General features: G+C 40.2%; 1 pseudogene; it reads left to right on the forward strand.

Annotated features, from left to right (window-relative positions):
- Positions 1 to 455: 455 nt before the first annotated feature.
- Positions 456 to 24,454, forward strand: LOC123613947 (alpha-N-acetylgalactosaminide alpha-2,6-sialyltransferase 6 pseudogene; annotated as a pseudogene).
- Positions 24,455 to 25,675: the final 1,221 nt, after the last annotated feature.

Raw genomic sequence — 25,675 nt, forward strand, 5'->3', positions numbered from 1 at the left:
ATAGAGTTCAGAGCAAGTCAGTTAAATTTTCCCTTATCAGAAACTGAGTGTGAAGTGTGGTAATGTTGCTAAGTGCAGAACAAAAATCTCTCTCTTTTGCATCCCTTGACTGCTCCAGGCAACGTTCTTGGAAACCTCTGACTAGGAAGGGAGAGAAGACCCTGAGATAGATACAGTGTGACAAGCCAGGAGGCTTTGCTTCTCTGGTAACCGTCCTATGAACGGCAGTCGCCTGTGGCTGTGACATTACCACACTTTGCTCAAATTCAGAAAGGGAAATTTAACTGACGACTGCTATGAACTGAAGCCACAGCCGGAACCAGATAATACACCCTGACAACACTGTCAGGCAAAAAAGGCTGCGTTCCCATTGATTTCATCGCATGAGAGACACGCTACCCTGAGCGGTGTGTGTCGGGGGCTATGTCGTGCATGCGGTGGGAATGTCACAGGGGATGCACACTGGTTTAGGCAGAAGCAGGCCCCCGGGAGCAGCCCCTCCGAGCAGCCGGAAACACACGGCATTTGGCCGAGTGGACGGAGGAGGTGATGCTGTGGGCGGTCATCATAACTTGGTTCTCCGTCTGCATCACTGCTACCTGCTGGGGTCATTTGAGAGAGGAAACCAGTTCAAAGAAACCAAGAGCGACACTGAACTTCCCCTTCTGTCTTTTACAGAAAGGTAGCAGATACATGATAAAACACACCGGGAACAGGGAGTGTGGAAACTAAACGTTCAGATCATCCCAAAGTAGACTAAATGTTGCACTTCATGCAGGCTGGAGATAGAAAGCTCTCTAGATGTTTCTTACTGATCTAGCTACCTTGCACCATCACCTTTTCTGGAACAACACTGGCACATGCCCATTCAAATAAATCAAATGTTGCTATTTCACAGGACCAAATCTAAAAACTTCATACAGTAATGCGAAGACAAAAAGAAGTGGAGAGTTGCATTTTCTAATTTATATTTCAGGAAGTTATAGCGTTAATTTTTCAGAGTGACGTGTTTTTTTTTTTAATATTGTACGTGTGTGCCCTGAATGCATCAGAAGGGCAACCAAGGAAGAGAAGCAACAGAACTTTGTCTTCACTTATCATAAACTCAAAAATGAAATTCTAATATTTCCCTGGGACTCGGGCTTAAAAAAATTATTGTATTAACACTTCCATTAAGAAAGTGTTCAATAAATCTCTAATCCAAGCTTCCTAGGCATTCTTTAATCTTATCTTTTAACTTTAAAATCTTCCAAGGGACTATTCTCAGGATCATTTCTCTCTCCCAACACTCTGAGCATAATACTTTCCACTTCTGAACTCTTTTATTTATTTGTATACAGTGAGAGCTCTGGACTTCTGTGGCTCGTATTTTTTAAAAACTCTATCCTACTGACATACAGGTGGTAATCAAAATCAAGGTGCTAGTCATCCTCATCCCTAATTGGGTTTAATTCTAAAAACAGTGGACTCTTTCAGAAAAAATGATCTGTATGGTAAGTTAATGATTCACTATTCTCATTGGGTATATGTGTATATACAGATAAAACACACCAAAAAAGCTGCTTATGACTTCCTAAAGGAAGGGTTAAATCATAATCAGAGAGGGTAAGTTCTTCAAAACCCTCAATTTTGATGGCGTCAGTATTTACTTAATTAGAATAAAAGGCTAGTAGTGTGAGAATGGAGAGCAAATGGTGAAAGAGAAGGCTCAGATGTGTTTTAAGTCAATTCATAACTTATTCCCCCACCATTGAAGAATGATGTCAATACTGAACAGCATGGCGCCCGCCGTGGAACAGGGAGCCAGGCGCTTGGGCAGATTTGGGTTCAGGTGGCCCCTCTTCCCTGGGGCCCCACTCCAGAGCCCTCCCGCCACATTCTGCCATCCATGAAGACTCCTACCAAGTTGTTCGCTCTTTTGGTATGAAAAACTTACAAATAAGCAAATAAAGCCTACTTATGTTAATGTCAAGGTGATCACAATTACTATAAAGATTGTTAACTAAAGATTCTTATGTTAATATAAAGATCCAATCATTAATGTAAAGAATCAAGACTCACAGCATGGTGAATTACATCATTTATAACACACCCTTCACCTGAAAAGATTTCAGTTTTTTGGTACTAATTTCCATGTTCGATATTAAAGGTGCTACATGTGCTTTCTTTTCCTACCGTTGCCTGATAAGACTCCCTTATGCCCCTTTATTCTTAAATTCTGTTTTTATTTTCAATTTGGTGTGTCCTTCGTCAACATTGTAGAGCTGGATCTTTTTTGAACACATTCTCTGTGTCTTCTCTTTTGAATGTTTCCATTACCACTGTATTTGAGCTTACCTTGACAGCTTTCACCCTAGGCTTTCCTGTTGCTCTCCCTTAGTTTTCCTGCCAATGGTTATGCTGACAGACTTTTCTTTTTTGTTAGTTTGCATGGAAATTTGTTAGTCTGCATGTTACATGGTTGGTTACTAGATTTTGAGCAAACATATTAAAATGTTACCAACATCAAGGTAACATCTGTAACCTTTCTTTTCCCTCATCCCCAAGTATGCCCATAGCTGCCGCTGTCTGGTTCAAACACTTTCCAAACACTCTGTGTGTGTGTATGTGTGCGCACGTGTGCACGCACGTGTGTGTGTACATGTACATAGTTATTTTGGATTAGTAGAGTATATCCTCCAGTAATCTTTGCTGGAAAAGTGTGCAAATGATAAAACTGAATTTATCAGTATCTCCAAATGTATTTTCTACCCTCAAAACTGAAGGCAGTTTTGGCTAGGTATGGGATTCTAGGCTCAAAATATCTTCCCTGCAGAACTTTGGAAATATTGAACCATTTACATTTAGTATCTCTTGTGTCCATTAAGAAATCTTGCTAATCTCACTCCAATTCCTTTGTAGATTATGTCATTCTTCTCTAAGGGAGTCTTGGTGACTTTTTCCCTCCAAACTTTTAGAACTGAGTGACAGAATTTCTTGTTACAAATTCTGCTTAAAGCATTGGGTCAAATGTTAATCATATTTTTGGAAGTTATTTATAGATTTGCTCAGCACTATGGGATGTGGCATTGAACAAGATAAACATAGCTCCACCCTGGTTAGGCTCACAGTTTCCTGCGAGTGACAGACATTAAGTTAACTAGCAAAATTTGCAAGTTTGTAAATAACTACATTTTTAATAAGGGCTACAAAGGAAAGCACAATATGTGGTGTAAAATGGTATCAGCAGGGCATGGCAGGGATCAGGGGATAAGCCAGAAACAGCTCCTACCCCCCCTCCCCCAAATAATATACAGTGTCACACTGGAAACATGGAAGGTAGGTGGGTAGTTAGGTAAGAGGAGGAGGCAGTGAGGAGGTCTGTATCATTTAACCTTGTCCAGTAGGAGTGAAAATAACGTTATTAAATCAGAAACTAGATAAAATCATGATATTTAAATAAAAACCACCACTTATTCAAGCCATGATTTAGACTACCCTTTTTTTATTTGCTGATATTCCACAAATGGTTTTATGTTATCGCCTTGTCTTTAGGAAGACATCAAAAAGGTTGAAAAATAGATGATCTGGTGTTTTAAAGCAACATAACTGCTAAATCATAACACAGAACAGTTGATTCCATGGACTGTGCTCTATAAAACAATTTCTCAACTTCAAAGGACATTTTTCTACTGCCTTAAGTAAGAGCCTGGGGGACATAAGTGGATTAGAGTCCATTCTCTACTTATAAGACTGGCAAATTTAAGACTATGACTCACTTCTCAATAGAAAAACACTTAAAAAAAGAAAAAGACCAATGAAGAAAGAGCAGAGAGCAAAAATCTTAGCTATTCTCCAGCCTACAAATGACGGATTAAACAAGAGAATTTTGCTAGAATTTCTTTGATTCTACAGTTTATATATTTGGGGTTAGGGAGTTAGAATCCAATCTGATATGAAGTTTACCTGTGTTCTTTCTTTCCTGTACTGTGAAAGCACATTCCTAGAAGAATAATCTCAACATTTCAGAACTAGGACAATGGGGAGTGACTTTATGGGAGTGCAGTTCCAGAATTTCCCAAGCATATCTGTATTTAAGTCAGATTTTACAGTTCCAGAGTGAGGCAGTGCCAACATATTACACAACAGGAGGTCAGAGAGATAATTATTTCCTTGACCCCATCTCTGTATCTTTCTCTACGTGATAGAATCAAACAAGTCACAAACTTGGCTTTCTGCGGCTCACTGGACCTAACCAGAAGAGTCACAAGGCAAAACTCAACGTCACAGTGAGGAACATTCCTGTAATTGTGACATCATCTATTTGTTGTTTCCGGCCTCTATCAGCAACTTTCAGGCTTGTAGAATGCCGCATAATTTTCAAATATTAAATAATCATAATGATGATGTGTGCCCCCACTGAAAAGCAATTTTTCCCTCTTCATTTTAATAAGGAGAAAAGTGGTAGGAGCAAACCCCTCAATTTGTTCCATCTGTTATATTCATGTGACTGTGTTTCTTTTTTCTTTTTTCCACAGATCAACAAGATAAATCTAACTGCCTGGCTGCTTAAAAAAAAAAAAAAGGATGAAAGGGGCTCCACTGTGAACTGAAGTTTCAGTGGAGATGCCTTATTCTGGCTGATGCTCTGAAATTAGCATGAAACGGCACCAGAGGAGACAGAGGGATTCTTCAGCGTTGTACAAAGGACCCTGTGAACTTTCCAAATGCCTGAGATCTCATTACTGACAGCATTTTTTTTGCCCTCCAAGTTTTCACGTGGTGACCTTACGGCTTCCATTGGAGCTAGGATGCAGATTTCCTCTCCAGCGAAATGGCAGGAACAGAGTGAAAAACCTCGTCTTTAAGAAGGCACGCTGTGCACCACCGACATAATTAGGGGAGCTGCTTGGGAGGAGAGCAGTGGACACCTAATGAGCTAGCAAGGAGACGGTGGGAAATGAGAATGCGGGTATGTCGCAGAAGCCCTGATTGAGTTTTCCTTTAGGTAGGCTGAAAAACAAAATATTAAGCCTGCCGAAGCCCTTCCAGAGTTGGAGGATTAAAAGCTCTACGGAAGCTTATGCCACTGCAGAAAGGGAAGAGAGAGAAGAGAGTGATCTGCCTTCAGTAGCTGTTTCTGATTACTACTCTTTTGACCCGAATTCACTTGGAAAGGCAGCATCAGTGTCAGCATGAAAGAGTCACAGAAAATATTTTTAATGATTTCAGTATAAAACACAGGATTCGGGGCAAGCCATGTGACATATTTTGACTAAAAATCGAGGAAGAGTTTAAAAACAAGCACCTGATCTTAAAAGGACCCATTACAAGATCAAGGACTCCATTAGTGACTGTATTTTAGAGCCCCCATTAAAATGCATGAACCCTAGAGCAGCTGTGTGAGTTTAGACAAGTTGCCAAACTTCTTTGACCTTCCAGCTCCTCATCTATATAAAGATGATCACAGTACTTCGTATTTCAAAGACATTGTCTATGAGAATGAACTAAGAGAATGCATGTAAAACATTTAAATGAGTATTGTTGCATAAAAATGAACCTTAGCTATTTTTGTTGTTGTCAAGAGGTGGATGAGGATCTAAACTAAGGCAGTGGTAGCAGCAATGAAGGGAAACTTGACGACATTTGAGAAACATTTAGGCAGTAAAATTAGGAAAATCTGGAAATTCATTGGATGTGTGTCTAACAAAGACAGAAGAATCAAGGATAATTCCCAGAATTTAATACAGACGTCTGAGTGGGTGACATGCCATCAACTGAAATGGAGAGTACCAAAAAGAATGAAGGTGAGTGGGGAAGATGATGCAGGCCTTTCGCTGGGAAATCTGAGGTTCCGACTGATTGTTCCAGGGCAGGACAACACCACGCTGGGTCTTAGATGATAAAGAGCCCTTAAAGAAGATAAAATTGGTACCTGAAGCATGTGGAAAATCTGGTGAGTTTACTGAATTGGAGAACAAAGGAGGTGAGAGGGTCAAAGAGAGAATAACTTAATGGTGTCAATACAATAAAAATTTTTTAAAAAGGGGGGAGGAGGAAAAATAATCCGGAGAGAGGATCAAAACGCGTGAAAGCCTGGAGGACACGACGGGGCTGAGTGGGGAGGACTCGGGTAAGCTAGAGGAAGTAACGTAGAACAGGACTAAAGATGAAAGCAGAAAACACATAATGAGAGGCCTGTAATATTCTGGACTTAGCTTGAAGGCAGTGGGGGTCGTTAAACACCTTCAGGCAGAGATGTAGTGTAGTCAAAGGTGGTCATTTGGATGACAATTTAAAAAAAAAAAGGTTAGGGTAATGGATTAGAAAGAAACAAGCCTGGACTCAGAAAGATCATTTAGGAGGCAATTGCAAGAATCCAGTGGTGGGGACGGTGGGCGGCAGGGTGGATGTTAGCCAGGACAAGGTTTTGGCACTATGGTAGTTAGGCGGAAAGACCAAGACATTTAGAAAATTAGAGATATAGAGGAAGAAGATGAAAACCCAATTTGGGATCAGGCATCTGAGTAGATGGTAATGAGCACATGAGGAGAGGTAGAGGTTTGTTGAGGATATGAAACGGTTCCATTTTAGATGTGTTGAGATTTCTTTTTAATTCCCTTTAGACATCTGATTGGAGGTACTGGCAGATGTGTATAAGGATCTTTGTCTCGGGAGGGAGAAATGTGTTGAAAATATGGATTGGAAGCCATTAGCTCATTCATACATTACATTTGGAGTCACAGGAGAAGGTGAGGAGCGATGTGGAGTAGGGGGGAAAGAAAGTGGCCCAGAAAAGAAGGTGAGGAGCATTAATATCAAGTGCAGAAGAGGAGGGGCCTGAAAAGCAGACTGTGAAGGAAGGACCGTTAACATGAGAGGAGCGCCTCAGAAGGTCTTATCACCGTGACACTGAGACGGGGACCTTTCTAGCAGAAAGTGACTGGATGGATAGCAGGATAAAATACTTCAAAGAAGAAGGAGAAGTTGAGTATTCAGGAATACCCATTGGATCGAAAAACAAAGTCATCAGGCCCTTGGGAGAAGAGAACTAATGAAGTGGAAGGATTCTAGCTTGGCCTGTGTTGATCTCGCGTCCTCAGTTCAAGGCTGGGTAGGCAGGCTGATGACACTTTTAGACGGTGACCTCCCTCCAACAAGACATCCACACCTAGGAGGTGGTGAAATGTAGGCTGGGTCTTAAAAGATGAGGAAGGAAGTGATCGAAAGGAGCAAGAGTACCAAGTGAAAAGATACCAAGCGAAAGGACAGTGTGGGGAAGCCAGCTTAGCGCCTTATGAAGGTTCTGGGAGGTGACTTTTTATGTTTCTACATCGGCATCTCTGTGGACGCTTGCTCCTTGTACATGCATGCGCCTTTTCTCATACTTTTAGCTGATTGGTTGTTTCTACTTGGAATGCCCCTCCCACTTCTCTCCACTTAACTGCATCTTAGTCTTCAAGCTGCAAGAGATATCGTCTCGAATTCTTTTGGTAATAATAGCTTAACACCAAGGTTTACTTACGATATGCCAGCAAAGGTCTACATGCTTTATGTGCATCAACTTATTTAATTCTTAAAAAGTTATATAAGGTAGGTACTATTACTAGAATGAATATGGAACTGAGGTACAGGGTCTTTGGCTCCAGACTGTGTTCTTCATCACCACAGATACTGCCCCCTCTAGAAATCATCATTAAGACATTTATTTTTCAGCAATTCTACTTGAGCTTTTTTACTGGCTATGTATGCATGTACAGATACATGCATGTATGATGTATTTTGTCTCTTCAACTAAACTGTGAGCTCTATAAAGAAAGAAAATGTAGTGAATGCTCATTGGGTTTTAATTATCCAGCTTCCAATCATTTTCTCCAGGTAGAAATACCCAAAGTTCCCTTTAAGGAATCACTCTATCCCATTTTCCCCACACATTCTCACTGCTGCAGGAGATGACTGGGCTTTTATCAGTCAGTGCACCATATCTCTTGGAAGCACTGATTGGCTTAGGAGTGAACACCAACTATCCAATCAGAGTGAGTCCTTGAACTCCTGGGAGGAACTTCCACAGAGAAACGCTCTTTTCCTACTGGTCTTCAACTTTCAAAGATAGAAGCTTGAAACTCAAATGAACCATAAAAGAACAAAAGACAGAGAGGACTAATCTGAGAGAAGCAAGAAATTATACGAAAAAAAAATTTTTTTAAATGAAAAAGAAGGGAGAAGGGAAGATAACGAGGGAGAAAAAAAAAAAGAAAAAGGAAAATAAGAATTGGTAAAGGAAAGGAAATTATTTTTACATTTACAAAAACTCCTGTCACTGAGCTTTCATAGCAGTTATCCCATTCAATATTTATAAAAATCTTGTGAGGCAGCAAACAAATGCAATGTCTAAGGCTCCGTCTCAGATCTAACTCCAAATTTCTGCTTTCTTCACAACTTAATGCAGTTTCTTAAAAGGTATGAATGTTAGTATAACGTTTTAAGCATTTTTTAATAATCAGTATACAAGATGAATTTGGTTGATAATGATGATGATGACATACTTGCAAACATAGTGTTGTTGTGAAATTCTATTCTGAAAATAAAATATCTAGTTTAATACTTTGGAAATACAATAAAGAAAGCTTATGGCTCTAGGGAAAAAGTAAAAATTTTAAAACACCATCTTTAACTCCTAATGATTTTCACCATATTCCACTGTCATTTAGATTATCCTCAAAACCTAGTGAATAGATTTTTTTTTATACCAGACAGTAATAAATTCTAATTATATTTCTTTCACCAGTTGTTTGGCTTTAAGGAAGTGAAAATCAGGAGACTCTGAATAAAACAGAATAGGATAAAGGAATCAACAGAAAATAGACAATTTTTAAATTACTCACATCACTGTAGGCTGGTATCATAAAAGTTCTTTTACAGAGCATTAGCCCAACGAATCCATGATTCTATGTATTATTGCACTTATATTACCAGGAGACTGGTCAGGGTATACATTATCCTTCCCAGTCTTCTCAAATTTATAGAAAATCATTACGTTTTGCAAAGTTTTGTTTTTCTATCATTCGGAAAATATTTAAAGATGGCCCATTAAAATATACTTGTTTCCTTTCAGAGAACCCTGTATTTCAAAAGCATGTCTTAATGTAGATTCTCTGGGAATATGTGTCAGGGTCAGGGCTTGGCGTCTTCCTGGATGTGTACTTGGACTGGCAAATACAAGCGTGAATGTGGCAAATACAGAGCAAATCTGAGAGTTTAAGCTCAGTTGCTTTCTCCAAAACTCCACATTTCTAAAAGTAAAGCCAGAAAGTGGAGCATGCACTGTTATAAAGTCCCTCTCTAAAATGGTACTCATTTTATACTTCAACTTCTGACAGCAACAAAAATGACAGTTGTGGACGTGTGCTGATTTTGTCTCTCCGGACCCCCTGTCCAACTGTGTCTGGTTCTAGACGTTTTCTGCTGTGGAAAGCTCACATTACGTGGCCTGAGCAAGCCTAGTCCTTTTTCCTCTCCAGAGCCAGGGTGACTCAGTTCTGACCAATTAGAGTGGCCCAGTCTAAGCCAGTAGTCCGAAAAACAGTGAGCCAAACTAAGTCGAGTAAAATCTTCTTTATATTTTTGCAAACTTTGAAGAGACCCGCTACAGAGCTCTGTCCAGACAGAGCTGGTTCCAGCTACACCCCAGGACCCTCCAGTTATGTGACCCAGAAATTTGCTCACTGTAACTCATGTTACAGGGGAGCAAAAAAAATTATATCCATAAAAGCAAAATAAGATACTTCACATCCACTAAAACAGCTACAATCAAAAAGACAAAACCATATATTGGCAGAGACGTGGACAAACTGGATCTCACCTGCCTTCCTGGTAGGAATGTAAAATGGTGCAGCCACTCTGGAAAACAGTTTGACAGTTTCTTCAAAAGTGAAACAAAAGCTTACCATGTGATCTGGAAATTCCACACTTAGAAAGCTACCAAAGAAAAATGAAAACATATGTCCACTCAAAGACATGAAAGTTCATAGCAACATTATTCACAATAACCCAACGGTACAAATCAAAATGTCCATCAACTGATGAATGGATAAACAAAACAGGATATACCTGTATGATGAAATACTATTCAATGAGAAGAATGAATAAAATATCTATACACGGATGAACCTCAATAACATTGTACTAAGTAAATGAAGCCAGACACAAAAGACCACGTATTGCCTACTTCTATCTATATGAAACGTCCCCAAAAGGTGAATTTATAAAAACAGAAAGCAGGTCAGTTGATGACTTGAACTGTGGGTGGGAGCAGTAATTACCTACAAATGGGCATGAGAGAATTTTGGGTGGCAATGGAAATAATTCTAAAACTGCATTGTGACAATGGTTGTGCAATTCTATAAATGATCTAAAAATCACTGAGTTGTACTCTCACAGTAAGTGAATCTTGTGGTGCGTAAATTATACTTCGATAGAGCTGTTAAAAAGTCATATTACTCAATGAGAGCTGAAATCTAGGAAGTTGTTGGTTGAGGTTTCAAGAGGAGGAGAGAAGCCTTGCAAGCCAACAGTGAAGTTCAGAGGGGATTTTCCATTTCAAAAACGCAGAGTAGACCGAGAAGTAAGAGAAATAAACTAAGTGTGGAGTCAAAAAATCCACGGGAGAAGATCATTTTAAGAAGAAAGTTCTGTCCAACAACATTAAATACTACAGAGAGATCAAGTAGCATGGGAACCAGAGAATACACATTGGGTTTGGCAGTTAGAATCTAATTGGTGAAGTTCAACTCAAGATGCTAGGAAAATAAAGATAAAAGCCAAAAATAATAATTAATTAGAAAAATTAAAATGGAGAGTGATAAATAAATTCAAGAGCTGGTTCTTAGAAAAGATCAACTTTTTTTTAAAGTAAAATATCCAAGTTAATAATGAAAAGGAATAAAGAAAAAAAAATAGACAACCAACTCAGGGAAATAATAAAAATTCCCTAATTGTTCTAATAAAATGTAAAATTGTTACACTAAATAAAAATTCTAAATATCAAAGACACAGTTAACTTTCCAAAAATAAATAAATAAAATTTCAAAGTTGAGATTTAAAAATCGTGAATAGACAGTTACGTAAAATGGGAAAGCCATTTTTTTCAATTGCCTCCAAAAATATGATGGGCCAGGACCATTCGTCCAGAATACTCCACCAAACCCCCACTGGGTGACCTTGAGCCCCTTACATAACTTCTCCATGCCTCCGTTTATTTATCTATAAAGTGAAGATGGACCACCTCACAATAGGGTTATTGCTAGAATTTAATAAAATGTAATGATCTCTTGAAGTCAGAGAAAAAGCCAGCATCAATACTACTTAGTCATGTGTTTAAAGTCTGTGTAAAGGTGCTAGTTTTCTTGTATGTATTAGTGCTTTTGAAACGCTCAGTGGTAGGATTTATAGATCAACATTTGGGTTAAAGTCAAACAATTTTTTTTAATTCGAGAAAAAGTTCTCAAGTTGAAACTTCATATCTCTCCCACTCCTCCTGTTTTATGACATCCCAGCTGTAGAAGGTTGCATTTTGTAAGGATCCCTGTGAAGAGTCTTTAAAATAAAAAAATAATATCTTGTAATAACACTTAATGAAAAAGAACAGGAAAATGAATATATATATGTGCATACATAACTGGGACCTTGTGCTGTACACCAGAAATGGACACATTGTAACTGACTATATACTTCAATAAAAAAAATAAAATGAGAAAAAAATCTAAAAATCAGCAAAAAGTTTTTTTTTTTAAAATCATATAGACCACACTGAACAGATAGAATCCGCCACTATTTTTATTATGATTTCTGCATTACTAGTGCATAGAGCAATGATCAAGATCAAGTAATTTTAGTCTGAGAAAGCTATATTCAAAAAGTCTCCACCAATTTGTACTTCTGTAACTTTGTTCAAGTTAGTTATATGTTATGAACACCAAGTCATGATGGTTGTAGAAAAACCCCAGTGATGCTAATATGTATGAAAAACATTATACAAAGGCTTTCTTTTATTATTTACATTAGTTAAATCTATTTTAGGCAAGTATCGTCAGTGCCCATGCTGAAAAAGCTTGTAGAAATTGAACAGATAAAAACAAGTTTCACAGAAAGGGACCAAAATGATAGTTTAAAATAATGAAGGCTGTTGAATTACTATAAAAATGAAGTTGTGTTACTTTATCAGTGACTTCAAGTAAATGAAGTTTTTCTTTGCTTTTTGTTTATCATTAAAAAAAGAATATTTTTGATGCTTCTAGAGATTTTCAAAGAAGTAAAGTTTTTTACATGATAGAAAAACAGATTTGAGTTTGCTTCAGATAAATTGCTTGACAATGACTGATGTAACCCAGGAATGAATTACTAAAGGAATTAAAGAAACTCATCTTAAGCCATCTTCAAGAAGAGACTTGTTGAATTTTGTGACTGGCTGGCTATATTTTTTTGGAAGATGAGGTCAGAATAAAGTCTACCTAGCTCTAGCATTACTAACTGTGTAACTATCTGCAAGCCACTTAGTTACTTTGAAGTGCAGTTTCTTTCAATGCAAAATGAAGGTAGTAATACCTTCCTTAGGACACTGTTGTTAGACACATTGATACACACACACATGCATATACATACACTGTACAGTTTCTAGCTCGTAATAGGCATTCAAGAAATGGTGTCATGTTTTGCACCTTCTAAAGTTCTCCAGTGACTATGCAAACATTGTTAGCTTTGTCTGCTTATTTAAAATAAAACAGAAACATAAAAAAACTCTTGGACTTCACAAGACATGTTCCTGAAAGCCTTTTTATAAAATAATCGTTTATAAATTTTATTCGTCAATCCATCATTTACATGAAATAACTTTGCTGTCTGAATAAATCTGAGCAAAAGTTACACCCTAATAAGTAAAGAAGTATCATGTCTGCAAAGTACTCAAATATTTCAGGGGGAAAAAGAGGTGTGTGTGTGTGTGTGTGTGTGTGTGTGTATAGACAGAAAATGATAAAGCAAAAGATGGTAAAATGTTTACATTTGGGCAACCTTACTACAGCATATATAGGAATTCTTTGCAATATTTCTGCAAGTGTAAAAAATATCTTTTAAAAATTTAACCTCTCTGTATTATAAAACTAGATATTTCATATTTGGGCTTTCCTTGAAAAATATGTGGCATATGTCTCTGAAATATTAAATAAATCAGGCACAGAAATATTTTGAAATTAGGGTAAGAATATCCAACATTAGCTAACCTATAGTTTTTTGTTGTTGTTGTTGCCAGACACCAGAGGTTCTCTGAAGCACTGGGGAAATTAACCTTTCACCTCTGTATGTGAGTCCTTGCAAAAACCCTGTAGGTCACCTGCCTTGTGGATCAGAAGCTCTTTGGGTCAAACTCCCTGTGGTGGGATAAAGGATGCAGAGAATGTGCAAAGGAAGACTTTTGGTGCATTTCCACAAACCCTAAAATGTCCTCTGCACATTTGCTCTTTAGAAGCTTGAATGGGAAATGCAAAACACACCTGGAGATTGAGTCAGAGAAGGCCCACTATCCTGGTGCTTTTTCTTTCCTTTCCGTTCATCTCTTGCCGTCTTTAGCTTGAGTGCAATCTAAATCCCACCACTCCGCTGACTTGCTGTTTATTCTGTTTGCATGGTTTTAGAGCACCAATTTGCTTCCTTTCCTCTTTCCTCAAAAGCAAACTAAGTTTGAAAATCAAATCAGAATTATTAAGGATTAGGACACGTCGGTGTTATCAAACCCAGAAGGGAAGGAGGAGTGGATGAAATTTGACAATATATATAAATAGGAAGGAGTGGGAAACAGCAGAGAAATGAGAAAGACAGATAAATTATGTCCGTCTCATCACATTCATTCCTCTTCCCTATGTTACGTGTCACCTCTAGCAATTAACCACCCTCCAGCGCCAAGACTGCAGGAAGCAGAGGACTTGCTTGGAGACTGAGGCTCTGCCCTGGTTCTCACCTCTCCTTCACAGGCCCACATTTTTAGAAAAACAAAAACCCTCCCCAGCAACCAAAAGTTCACATGGGACTGCTCGTTCCTCCTCCACGCCTGATTTCTAGGCAGATTTTTTTTTTTCCCTCCAGCCTGTGGAAATGTTTTAGCATTAATTTGATCATGGTTTTTTTTTTCACACTTCCTTACTAAGGTACTAAAAAAGAGAATTCGCAGAAATTCATGGAGTGCCATCAGCGACATTTTCACGAGTGTTAAAGAACCGAATATGATGACGGACTTCAGACTTCGTTCATCAACTTACTTAGTTCAACTGGGTGTTACAGAAGATCAGAGTCCAAGTGTGCGTGTTGAATAAAAAGTTCAAATTCTTAACATGAAGATCCCAAACTCAAACCATGATATTGACCTGTATCCATGTGAATTTCCCTATTTTTTTGTAACTTTCTCCTCAACTTCTAGCCACCAATACTTGTTTGATTGTGGCTCCTTAAGAGGCATATATGTTCACTTTCATGGCTTAGAAGACAAATTTTTGTGAACTATAAATAGCATAAATATGTTTACTAGGACCTCTTAGACCAGCACATTTAGATCAACTTAATTTTGTCTGACTTCTGCCCCTTAAAAATCTGTATTCTCATCTCTGGAGAATAAGTCTGAGGGGGAGCTTGCTACATAATTAGTGACCCCTTGTGGTCTCCTGAGGGGCTCAATCTCAGGACATTGTGAGCCATGATCAACTGAGAACATATTAAAAATAAAATGAACAGACTGAATGTAATCAGAGGCTTTCAAAAGAAAAAAAAATTTAAGATCAAAGAATCTTATTCATGCAGGATAACTGTATTAATCAGCTCAGGGTATCATGAAAACGTAGCAATGATTGGGTGGCTTGAACAATAGAAATCTATTTTCTCTGAGTCCTGGAGGGTGGCAGTCCAAGGTCAGGGTGGCTGGGTTCTGGGGAGGACTTTTTCCTGGCTCGCAGGGAAGGAGAGCTTTCAGGTTTTTCTTATAATAAGGGCACTAATCCTATCTTGAAAGCTCCACCCTCATGATCTCATCTCCAAACACTGTTGCATTCAGGGTTAGGACTTCACCATAAGAATTGAGGGAGGACACAATTCAGCCCTTAACAATAACCTAGAATTAACCAGATTCTTGGGAAGGTTCCCTCCAGCTGTCCCCAGCAGGATCCTACAGGTCCTGAGTTTGGTTTTACCTTTCTGAAACATCAGAACATCTGTAACAACTATAGGCGCAGGGCAAAAACCCTGGTACCTATCACAGGGTTGTTCCTCAATCATCATTAAATAAAACCCATCCCCAATAAAACCCACTTTATTGACAAACTCTTTTAATTTCTCAATCCTGTTATCAATTTGATGAGAATACAGAAAACACAGATTTCAAACATAACTCTTCTGTCACATTATATAAATCACTTATAAACACCTTCCTGAAGGTATGGACTTGTGGAACCCACAGTTTGAAAAGAAGCAGAAGGGAAGTGTGCCAGAATCTTTCCTCCTCTTTGGGGCGGGGGAGGACACTCCACTAGCTTAATCCCAAATCACCAAAGGGATGCCATTCTCTCCTCCCTCTGTGGACCTACGTTGCCACTTGGATTTATGGTGACATTGTTTCCTGGGTCTGTAGATTTATGCCTGAGACTAAAGTTGCACAGACGGCCATTTACATTTCTTTAGAAGACTTTTTAACTCTGCAGTTCTAACAACTGCTTTTGAGCAAAGGGAAATTAGGTAACTTTGAAGATCAAAGTCTTGCATTTTGTATTTCTTTCTTACCATTGCTCTACTACGTGTAGCGGACACAGCCTGAAGATACGGCGGGATACACCGTATGTGTTTAAGGGTGGGGAATAAAATCAACCTGAAGGAACCGACTGCCACCTTCAATACACCAATTTGTGTACAAATATTGACTTTCTTTCTCCTTTTCTTCAAGAGCCAGAAGGTGGCATCTGACTACTTATTTTAATACTGGCATTTATTTTATTAAAATACATTATGCTTAGATGGACGATTTAAACTTAATTTTAAGCATTAAGTATAGGATTAAGGACAGCAAATTAACCCTCTGGAGGAAAAAAAATGATAACAAAGCAAAATATATAGAAAGGCAATAGGCCATTTATCCTCAGATCCATAGAATAGATCAGAACTGTCTCCAAATGATTATGACCTAATTATTTTTAGACAGACTTTCACAGTGATTTTGAATTGTTTAACCAGTCGTAAGATCCTTAAAATGAAAAGGTAAGAAAAACATACACTACCTTTTAAATTACTGACTTAGGCTTAAACTTCAGAGATCTAATTAGATCTTAGATGTAGGAATGCAAAGAAATGACCCAACATAGATGGCCCCGTCTCTTTTCTTTTCCCCTTAGACAGCCTACAGTGTTCACTGTGACAATATTATCTATGGCAATATTAGTAAAATTGACAAAGAATGAATAGGAGAACACAGATGAAACATTTTCAAGATGTTGTTCCTCTTTTTATAATTTCATTGCACTTCTATATAGCCATTCATCCATTGAAAATAGAGCCTGTGACTAGTCTGTACAAGCTCTCAATCTAAGCATATTGGATGTGAAGGGGAACAAACATGGTCCCTGTCCCCAAGTCACCCACAACCAACCTGAAGGGCTGTCACAAAGAGATAATCAAAATGCCAGGCAGGGAGGGCAAGGACAGATGCGTGAAAATCAATGACAGAAGCTCAGAGCAAGGCATGTCCTGAGGAACACAGTGAGGGCACGTGGGGGAGTCCAGGAAGGCTTCCTAGAGAAGGTGCCCTGAACTGACTCTCATAACGTTAGCAGGAACTCCACATAGACGGGAGGCTCGGAAGGTAGAAATGGCTTTCTAGGCAAGGAACAACCCAACTGGAAAAGTGTGTAGGGATGGCGTTGGCAAGTGCTAAATCTAGGAGTTCCTTATATGCTACATTGAAGGGTTTGATATTTAGCCTATAAGAGTTAGGACTTCTTTGAAGGGTTATACATCAATTTGTGACAGGTCAAATTTGGGTTTTAAGAAATCACTCTGGCTGGCAGGATCAAGAATTAGTCACAATGGGATAAGACTGGAGGAAGGGGAGATGAGTTATGAATGTATTGTGTGAGATGAGGGTTCAACAAAAGCCGCGTTATAAGGACAAAGATAAAGGAACGTATCCCAGGGCTACTTAGGTGGGACAACCAGCAAGATTTTATGATATGCAAGGTAGGGTGGGCAAGAAAGTTGGGGTCTGTAGGGACATTCTGATTCCTTGCATGGCTGCTGGATGGGAAGTACTACCATCAAATAAGATAGAGAATACAGCAGGAAGGAAGGAAGGAAAAGTTTAAAGAGGAAACAAATGTGCTCACATTTAGATGTACTGATATTGAAATATCTATAAAAAATCCTGGTAGAGAGATCGAGTTAGCAGAGAATGATGTGACTAAATTGTTGAGGTCCATATTAGGGACACCAATTTGGAAGTCTTTAGTAAAGGTTAAAGATAATGAGAATGGCCAACATCTTTCAGACAGAATATGACCAGGTAATTAGTGACTCTAGAAAAATCCTTGATGAGCCCCAACCTTTAAGAGAAGATGACCTTTAAAGGAAGAAGAAGGTCCCAGGACAGATACTGAGACATTAATATCCACTTTTCAAAATTATCTATGTGATTTAAAAGAGTGTGTATTGATAGTCCTAATATCCTGCATTTTCCTTTAAAAAATGACAATGAAGATTGCAGATTTTTAAGTACATCGTAGGGTGTAAACCTCAGAAACTGGAACTTTTAGTTATCCTTGGATGTTTCTCTGCCTGAGTTTTTACTTCTAAACATAAATTCTAATGGAGACTTGTTAATATTCTTCTTACAAATAAAGATTTCCTCTTCAAACATTTGCACAATTTTCTCATTTGAAACACTTACTAAAAAGAGTTTCTTGAACAGTAGCTGTTTAGAATTGGGAGAGTTGGAAGGAGAACTTTGAGAGTTTGGCTGCAATGGAGCAAAACACAACAGGTTTATTACCAGATGAAGAAAAATAATCAGCAAGTTGCTCCCGGCTTTATTAGTCCGGGGTTAGCTGTATATAGAAGACCATATTGCACAATTCTGCACTCAGAGATGAGGTGAACGGTTTTTTTTTTGGAAAATCAGTTATACATTTCTAGGACTTATTATTTTTCCACAGTTAAATCTCTGTTCCTGTCCTTGTCATTTCACATCTGGTATCCCAAACCCAGCCCGCACCACCTGTCTTAGCCTTCTCTTCAATCTGTCCAAAATCTTCAAGCTAAAAATCATCTTTAAAATCTCTTCTTTAACAGTTGTACTTCCTTCCTTAAGATTATTTTTCAGTGTAATCATTATGTTTTAAATCAACATTTTTCTCTGAGCCCTCAGGGGCATTCTAATAACATCTTCTTAGCCTCAAAAAAAATATTTATACCTAATAACAAATACATATATACATTAATTTTAATAAATGATAATTTATTGTGCTGAGAACAATGAAAACAGAAACAGAAATAGTAACATCTCTTATGTGTGTAGTTATTGAAAATTTTCCAAGGCTTTTCACCCTATTAATTTCATTACCTTCTATCTTTTGATACATGTTATTCTCATTTGAGATGGAAGAAATCGAGACCCAGAATGTTTAGGGGCTTTATCCAAACTCATTCAAGGTCAAAATGAGTCTCAGAGCTCAGTTTTCTCAACTGTCTATCCAGTGCTTCCTCTACGCAAGTGAAATAGCAACCTGAACACCCCCTGGAATTCATGCCAGTGAGTAAGGGAGCAAACATCACTGTGTGCCAATAGGACACTTGGCACCGAGCTAAATTACACAGTAATTTCCCTTAATCTTGTCAACACCCTATCATTTCTTTTTTTTCCAACTGAAGTCCAGGACACAGCGAATAGTACTCATTACGTTTAAGTAATATAGAAATTAGTATAATTTATTTCGTAAGTAATAGAGGAATAATTTGAAACTACATTTCTGATCCCAAAGTCTGAGCTCTTTTCATGGAAGGGCACTGTCTCACACAGTAAGAAATCTTCAAGTCCATCTCCATTTGCTATATTTACACAATAGATATTTATTAAGCAGCAATTATGATAAATAATATTCCAGACAGGGTGACAGTGCTATAGAAAGAAAAATGCCCTCAGCCCTGACCTTGAGAAGCACCTAGTCTGGGAGGGAACACGACAAACAAACACAGCAAAAAAGTACAGATATTCCCTTTAGTAACAACTGGGGAGGGGAAAGGATGAAAGAAGTTTTGTTAAAAAGAATATAGAAGGAAACAGGGGTAGGGGATTAAGAGGTGCAAACTATTTTGTATAAAATAAGCTACAAGGACATACTGTGCAACATGTATAAGACTGTAAGTGGAGTATAGCCTTTAAAATTGTGAATCACCATATTGTACACCTGTAACTTATATAATATTGCACATCAACTGTACTTCAATTAAAAATAAAAATATTTTTAAAAGGAAACATTAAGTTAAAAATATAATGGAAAACCATTGCCCAGCAACAAAACTCTCAAGACAGTGATTCTCAAATCTTACTTTGTTATACCCGAATCATGAAATTCAATAGATAATGGTATCTCACCCGTAGCCCAGTCAGGAAGCATTGTCCCTCAAGGGCTGAAATACGGTGTGTGTGGTACAAACTTTGAAAGTGTACCTGATAAGGTAATTTGCACATGTGCCTGTTTAGTAAATGCTCACTGACACTGGCAGGGAGGAGTGGTGTGCACTTGGAAATGAATACTGAAAGGTTAGATAAGCAGGGGGCTGAATTGTGCTTGGTCTAAAACATCTACTAGCCATCATCTAATCAGCGTAATAAATTATAGAGATCAAATATTATTTTCTATTGCTGTTGAATTATCCCCTTCTTTCTTAGGTACAAGAATTTTACATAAACAGAATCCCAGGAAAGTCATCCAGTTATTCCCACCAAATTTAATCATCAATAAATGTCTATTAAGGACCAACTATGAGCCAGGCACTTAACAGAAGTTTCCTTGACAAAATGGATAAAATTTTGGAAAGACTGACGTCACTGAATACAGGTACTATGTCCCTCCTAGTGCTCTGCATGACATTAAATAAAGTCACATTTCTAACAGGTTTAGATGGGTATTTATCGAGTGTGGATTTAAGGAGTCTTATTCTTGGTAAATTCAAAATCCATTTGAAACATACGGGTTCATTATTTCAATCCAAATTCATCTTTTTCAAGTTGAAATGAATTGGTTTTGAAACATGAATTTAGAAAGGCAAAAAGACTAATCAAAGAAGTTCCTAAGACTTCTCGCCCCTGGAGAAACATATGGATGTTATTTAAAATCAATTCAGAAAAAAAGACAGGTTGAAATTCCTTATTTAAATCAAAGCGTGTCTTTGTAGGATTACATACTGCATGATTATTAGAAGATGTGTATCAGATGGAGTTCACTTTAGCAATTGACACAAACTGACTCTGGCTGATGTAAGTAAATAAAAGGAGTTTTTAAAAGATGTCGGGGAGCACTCAGATTTGAATTACTGTGGAGACTGGGGAAGAGAAAGCATCAAGTAGCAACAACATAGCCAGAACTAGAGCCAAAATCCAACCAGAGAGCTACTGCAGAGAGGAACTCTGTCGCTGCTCTGTTGCATCACTAATTTCTCAATCCCACATCTCACCCTCCCACATCATTGTCACTGGACGTGGGTGACACCACTTTTGCTTGGCACATCCCAGGAGAAGCTCCTACTGCTCTCCAGCCTAGCCTCACTTGCTTTTGATTTAAGGTCCTGGGTGAGCGGTCTGATTGGCAGAGCCTAGATCACCATATATTTCATTCATAAAATGGAATAAGATTCCGATGCTGTATAGAAAGTTGTAAAGATAAATATTAACAAGATGATATTAATGTTTGACACTGTGAAAATTGCCCTACATTCTTTGCCCCTTTGGAGAATTTTGTTCAATTCTTCCATTTCTATTTTCTTTCATAAGTCTGTAATGTGCATCCTTGTGCAGAATTTAAAGTCACATCTCTATCTCTTACAGCTTGTTTGTATCTGTATTAAATGTGATTGGTTCCTCTGCATTGAACAGAAGACCTCCAAAACAGCACCGGTTTAAACAAGTTAAAGTTTTCCTATCTCTTACAAAAGGATTCTGAAAAATCAGCCGCTCAGAATTGTCATGGTGGCTCCTTAATTATAACGAGATCATGACCCTCTTTTTCCATTGCACCATCAGGGGCATCTCATGGACTAAAATGGCTGCCAGAACTCCAGCACCACATCTGCAGCCCAGCACAGTATAAAAGTAGAAGGGGCAAAGCGCTGTTTGCCTCTTCCCTTGTAAGGAATTCTCGTGGACGTCACATACAAAACTTCTGCTTACATCTCATTGGCCATAACTTAGCCACCTGTTTGTACCCAGCTGCTAAGAGTTAGGAAATAAATCTTCAATTTGGGCAGCAATGTGCCCAGGCTAAAAATTGAGATTCTGACACTTCTGAGGAATGGGGTGAGTGGCTAGAGAGGGTGTAAATAGCATTGTCCTAAGCAATTCCTTTTCACTGCTCTCAATATTCCCTATGTGGTGTTTTTGTCTCCCAAATAGAACTGGCTGAAGTAAACAAGCATCATCTTCTGGAATGCACACAAGTATTTGAAAGTAGCCTTCTCTACTACATACTCATTGTTTGCCTCCACAGGTAGTATTTCCTGCTCTTCATGAACAATACCTAGATTGTTTCCGGGAATTCTTTCTTTCTTCAGTCTCAGCCATATGGTTTACTATGCTCTACCCTCACTCTGGTCCTAATATTTGAGGAAGTAAGTGGTATCTTATTCCATTTGATTAAAAAAAAAGAAAGAAAATTTGGGGGTAGAGGTTTCTGGGGGATAAAATCAGCCAGGTGACAAATAATTTTGGTCTGTGTACAGTGTGTCAACAATAGTTCTAAGCGCTTAGAAAACAGCAGGGCATTGGTTCAGATGCAGACAATGGAAACTATTCTAGATTGTTTAAGTAGACAGGCATTTAGGTCAGGGTGCTTATAAAATCATGGGGGGAACTGAAGGAACCAGACCAAGGCTCAGCCGTTAGAAATGATTGCCAAAACACCCTAGAAGAACCGGCCCAATCAGGCAGCTGCTTTCCCAGTTACCAGAAAGCGGGGTAATCAGGAAGCTGCTTGTTCAACTGCTGGCTCAAGTACCACACTGTTTCCTCCCAAATCAAAGCATCAGGAAGCCAGTTGTTGGTCCCATGATCACATCGCCTTGATTACAATTCAAGCCCCGTGCCCTGACTCCCAGCACTCATGAGACGAAGACTGGATGCTGGACACTCTAATGACATTGATGCAGAAAAAGCAAACAAACAACACACAGCATCTCCACAACGGTGCTTACCTTCAGAACTAGTCAAAGCAACAGAGTAGACACTGGCTTCTTTCCCCCTTGTCAGTCTCACATCGATGGCTTGGTGGGCAGAAATAGATCATCTGGAAAGGAGTCCAGAAACTGGTTTAAATGCCCCAGGCTCAAAAATGAAGTAAAGAGTATTACACAGGAGTAAGAATGGAGTTTTTGCATCCAGCGTGCAGGATCTGTCACAAGCAGTCAACAGGGAAGACGAAATCTCTGTCTTCGGTATAATAAGTGAAGACCTCGTGTCCTCATAAGGGGCTTCCTCTACTCCATGCGAGTGTCAAACCAATCAAACAAGGAGCCCATTCGATGGAGGTGGCTCTACTGCCATGGCAGCCTTCTCAAGCAAACCAAAATCTAAGCCTGTAAATGCCTCAAGGTTCCAAAATCAAAATGCTCAGGACCACACATCACAAGCAGCCCACTAGGCTGTAAGCTACAGCCCATCAGTAACTTCCTTCCTTTGTTTCTGCCTTTTCTCTCTAAGAAGAGCCCCAGCTCCTGTCTGTAGAGCACTTCCGACCACTCCCAGTCTGGTGCTGCGCAAATCAAGTCATTTTTTGCACAGATAAACTGGTAAAACGTCTATGCCTCAGTTTATCCTTCTAACAGAAGCATCCAGAATGGGTTTACATCCTGAAGAGTGTGGTAAGTACGGGTGAGGCGCTAACTTCTCTCAGCCATTTCACTGTCTGGAAGGAAGACAGTCTGAAAATGACACTGACCAATGACCAAGAGCAGAGCTGAGGGAGTCATAGAAAAATATGTAACTGGAGCTCTAATGTAGAATTGGCTAAATTGAAGTAGGGAGGAAGGTAATGAGGACTCCGTCATCTGGAGCTGAGAAAACTGGCAAACTTTGTTACAGGATATGAAAGCTTAAAACAACAGCAGTTGGCTTGCCTCCCAGGCCTGGACCCAGCAGCGAGCAGCGGCGCTAGGACCCGGCGGGCTGGGGCTGCCGCGGGGCCTGCGCGGCCGGAGCAGCGCGGATCCAGGCTCTGGGCTCTGTGTGCCTTGTGATGGGGCTCGGGGCCCTGGGGGACCAGGTGTTCTCCAAGGAGAGGTGAGCAAACTGAGGCTCAGAGACGTCACGCGGCTTGCCCTAGCTCCTTCAGCTAGAGTGACCCCCACATCCCTGCCCCCTGGGTCACCTCCAGGACGCTGGTCCCTGCCCCTCAGCAGACGCCAGAGAGGGATGAGTGGCCACCAACTCCAACAGCGCTAGTGAGGTCCTTCATTACGGCTCCTGTCTGGCCGCATCCGTCAGCCTCAAGATGTGGCGCAGTGCTGGTGGCGACGTCCCAGTTCTCGGCAGCAAGGCGCGGCTCTCCCGGTGCCACCAGTGTGTGACTGTCACCAGCTTCAGCCACCTGCTGCTCACCAAGCTGCGCCCGAGATCCGGCGGGCCTAGAGCGCAGTCCGCGTGAACGAGGCGCGCAGCCCCGGCTCCCCAGCCGCGCGGCGGCCCGTTCCCGTTCCAGTGCCTTCCATGCGCCGCGGAGTCCCCTGGAGGCCGTCAGCCGGACCCCCGAAACTCTGTTCATCATCTGGGATCCCCCAAACCCAGGAGGCTGGCGCGCATTCATCCGGTGGGCAGGCCCGGGGTCCCCAACATGGAGGCCGTGTCTCTGGACCGCATGCGCCAACTGGACGACCCCTTCCGGGGCGAGGCCGCCAAGGGCAGGGGAAAGTCCCACTCGGGGAGGAGGGCAGGCTGGTTCTCCACGGTGACTGCACTGGAGCTGTGTGACCACATGCACGTCTACGGTTCCCCCACCGCTGCAGCCAGCGGCCCCTCCTGCAGGACACGCCCTACCGCTGCTGTGAGCCCACGGGGCCAGACGAGTGTGTCAGCTCCACCCAGAATGATCACAGCCGCAAAGGTAATCATTATCGATTCATCACCGAGAAAAGGGCCTTCTCGTCCTGGGCCCAGATGTAGGGAATCACCTTTTCCCACCTCTCCTAGATCTAGGCTGCCCTGCTTCTGGGGTCCCCATGGGGACACGGGAGAAGTGGGACCCTGCCCAGCCACTCGACTAAGGGCCATCTCCTGGCCAATCAAGGCTGGTCGGAGTGTTTTCTGGCAAATCAGGGCCTTGAAGAGGCTGTATTCTCCAGCCATTCAGGGTCTGGCGGGTGTCTCTTGGCCAAATCAGGGATTTGGGCTCATATGTGGTTAACCGAGCGTCAAGGGTATTTCTAGTCCAGTCAGCAGTCACAGTATTTCTGAGTAATCGGAGGCTAGGGACTGTGTCGCCTGGGTTCCTTCCACTCACTCTACATCAGGCCCTTTATTGCTGGGCCTCAGTGAGGTAGGTTTACGGTGGGTTTACCCTCTGCTCTTCTAGAGTCTGGAAGTGAAGATTGGAGGGCTTCCTGGAGGAGGTTGTGGAGGGGTCAGGTGGAGGAGGAGGAGGCCAGCAGTGAGCCATTGCGCATTGGGGTGGGTGGTGGGGGCCGGCTACTACCCCAGATTTGGTTTTGTAAGGATTTCTAGAGGAATTAAGTACAACACCTCTCCAGAAAATACATACATACATACATACATACATACATACATACATACATACGTACAAACCCAAAAAACAAAGCAATAGCAGTTGTAGCTTTAGGCTCAGATTGTGTATTTGGTCTGAAGCATTAAAAAATTTAGTAGGAAATTTTCAAGATATTAGTGTTTTGGGTGCCTCTTACAGCCTTTTTTTTTTTTTTTTCTTTTTTGCCATTATATATTAACTATTTACTATGCACCAGGCATTATACTAATAGTTTACTTGTATTAGTTCATTTTGTTGCCGAGTCCAAACTCATTCTCGCTGCAGGACAGGCCAATAAATCGGTAGACGAGGTGTTGGGGCAAGGAATAGCGACTTTATTCCAAAAGCTGGCAGACTGAGAGGATGGCAGACTACTGTCTTGGAGAACCATCCTGCTCTAGTCAGATAACAGGCTCCTTTTATACAAAAAAAATAAGGGAGGGGGGAGGGAAAATAAGGGAGTGGGTGTTGTTGATTGCTGTAATCTTCTTGCTGCCAGCATTCTTTGTTCTTGCAGCCATCCCCTTGGGCTAGGTCATGGTGTCCCTGTAAACCTCCAACAAAACAAAGGTTATTCTTTACTACAATTTACATTCAAAATACCGATTGCACAGGTACAATCATGATCTCCATTTTACTGATGAGGAGAC

This window comes from Camelus bactrianus, chromosome 20 (genome assembly GCF_048773025.1).
Source record: "Camelus bactrianus isolate YW-2024 breed Bactrian camel chromosome 20, ASM4877302v1, whole genome shotgun sequence".
Taxonomy (NCBI): Eukaryota; Metazoa; Chordata; class Mammalia; order Artiodactyla; family Camelidae; genus Camelus; species Camelus bactrianus.